General features: G+C 41.1%; 1 pseudogene; it reads left to right on the top strand.

Annotated features, from left to right (window-relative positions):
• LOC106504271 lies at nt 240–971 on the top strand (annotated as a pseudogene).

The raw sequence follows: 2,616 nt of genomic DNA, 5'->3' as shown, positions 1-2,616 counted from the left end.
GAGGGTGTGTCACTTGCTTTGGCAATGCTACGTGATAGAAAAAATGCAGGCAGTTATTCTGTTTATCCACTAGAATGTGAGAGACCTAGTATGGTGGCCACAATCATGACTTCAATGTATCTGACATTTCCCACTCCTGTCATTCCCCAGCAAACAGGAGAGGAGCATGAGGAGGGAGAACCAGAGCTACCTGTCTGGGTTCTTCCCCCTGGGGTTCCCCATCCAGCCAGAGTAGCAGGATGTGTTCTTTGCCCTGTTCCTGGCATGTACCTGAACACATCATCAGGCTAGACCCTTGCCTCCATACCCCCATGTACTTCTTCCTCAGCCACCTGGCCTTCACTGACATCATGTTTTCATCAGACACATCTCCAAAGATGCTCCTGAATATGCAGACACAGAGTCACTCCATCTCATACACTGGATGCATTTCTCAGGTGTATTTTTTCTTAATGCTTGTGTGTCTTGACAGCTTTCTTCTCACCTCAATGGCCTATGACAGGTATGTGGCCATATGTCACCCCCTCCACTATATCATGATTATGAGTCAGAATCTGTGCCTCCTGATAGTAATCCTGTTCTGGAACTTATCCTCTGCTGGTGCCCTTTTGCACACCCTCCTCCTATCTCTTCTCTCTTTCTGTGGAGACAACATGCTCCCCCATTTATTCTGTGATCTCTCTACTTTGCTTAAGCTGTGCAGCCCAGATACCAGAGCCAATGAGCTGTTCATCCTCACTGTGGGAGTGATGGTCATTATCCTGCCATTCATGTACATATTGGCATCTTATGTGCACATCAGGACCAGCATCCTTAGGATCCCCTCCACTAACGGCAACTGAAAAGCCCTGTCTACCTGTGGCTCTCACCTCTCAGTGGTCTCTCTGTACTATGGAACTATTATCAGACTGTACTTTTTTCCCTCATCCAGTAACTCCAATGACAACGATGTTATTGTGGCTATATTGTAAATGCTGTTCATGCCCATGTTCAGTTCTTTCATCTACAGTCTGAGAAATCAGGATATGAAAGGAGCCCTGGTAAATATACTCATCAGAAGAACCTCATCCTCATAACGATGAGCCTTTTATTCACTATTAATTGCATATAAGACCAGTTCCATGTAAAGTGAGCATTCTCTCCTGTTTCTTAGTGAATTTTGATGCAGTATTCTTTCTTCATTCTGTTTCAGTTGCACACTGTTTTTTTCTCTTTAATTTTTTTTTCTCATTATAGAGAAAGAAATTTCTTACAAGCCACTTGCAAAACTACCTTTTCCTGCCCTCTTTTCTATGGCATCCCTTGTCCTAGAAGTATTTAAAATTTTCATGTCACAACTTTCACTTTTTTTGGCTGGGCATAGATAATTTCCAGCCTTTATGTAGGAAATACTTTTCCCTTCTCAAGGTAACAAAAATATCTCTTTGAATTTTCAATGATTTTATTCTATGTTTAATTTTGTAATGACTTTGAAATTTAGTTTTGGGTTAAGTAGTAATATAGTTTTAATTTTATTTATAATTTCTTTTTTAGTATTACTATGCTTTTATTTTCAAAGCAACTTCCTGTTAGATTTTTTCATCCCTTACTTTTAAGCTGTATTTGAAACATGTTTTGGAGTTCCAGTTGTGGCTTAGAAGTTAAAGATCCTGACTAGAATCCATTAGGTCATCTGTCTGATCCCTGGCCTCATTCAGTCAGTTAAAGATCTAGTGTTACCATGAGCTGTGGTGTAAGTAACAGACACATATTGGATCTTAGGTTGTTGTGGCTCTGGCATATGCTGGTGGCTACAGCTCCAATTGGACCCCTAGCCTGGGAACCTCCATATGCTGAATGAGGCCCTAAAAAGACCAAAAATAAATAAATGAAAAGAAAAGGACGCATCTGTGTGGGTCAAGTGGCTATGAAAGAATACATATGGTGTGAAGACAAGGATCCAGCCTGATGAGCAGGATGATGAGCAGGTTCCCCAGCAAAGTTGTCAGGTACATGCCCAGGAACAGGCCAAAGAGCATGCCCTGATGAAATGGCTGATTGGGGAGCCCCAAGGGAAGAATTAGTACATACTGATCTGGTACCCCCTCCTCATGCTAGTAGGTGAGCTGATTGCAAGTTCATCTCCAGTGTCCTGCATTTGTACCCACCTCTTCTCATGATTTCTGATTTTGGTGGTATAATTGTGCATGGATGATTTTGTATCTTTACTGTATATATACCTTTCCTGGTGAGCATTGTCATTTGTGGTATTTTTGTTTCCTATTGCTGTCTTTTCTTTTCTGCCTAGAGAAGATCCTTTAGTATTTGTTGTAAGGCTAGTTTAGTTTTGTTGAATTCTCTCAGCTTTTGCTTATCTGTGAAGGTTTTGATTTCTCCTTCAAATCTGAATGAGAGGCTTGCTGGGTAGAGTAATCTTGGTCGGAGGTTTTTTCCTTTCAATGTGTTAAGTATATCATGCCACTCCCTTCTGGCCTGCAGAGTGTCTGCTGAAAAATCTGCTGATAACCTTACTGGGGTTCCCTTGAATGTTATTTGTTTCTTTTCCCTAGCTGCTTTCAAGATTTTCTCTTTGTCTTTAATTTTGGTCCGTTTCATTACTATGTGTCTCAGTGTATT

The sequence above is a fragment of the Sus scrofa genome, chromosome 1, assembly GCF_000003025.6.
Source record: "Sus scrofa isolate TJ Tabasco breed Duroc chromosome 1, Sscrofa11.1, whole genome shotgun sequence".
Lineage (NCBI taxonomy): Eukaryota > Metazoa > Chordata > Mammalia > Artiodactyla > Suidae > Sus > Sus scrofa.
The sequence above is the reverse complement of the archived record's forward strand: the minus strand, read 5'-3'. Positions and strand labels throughout refer to the sequence as shown.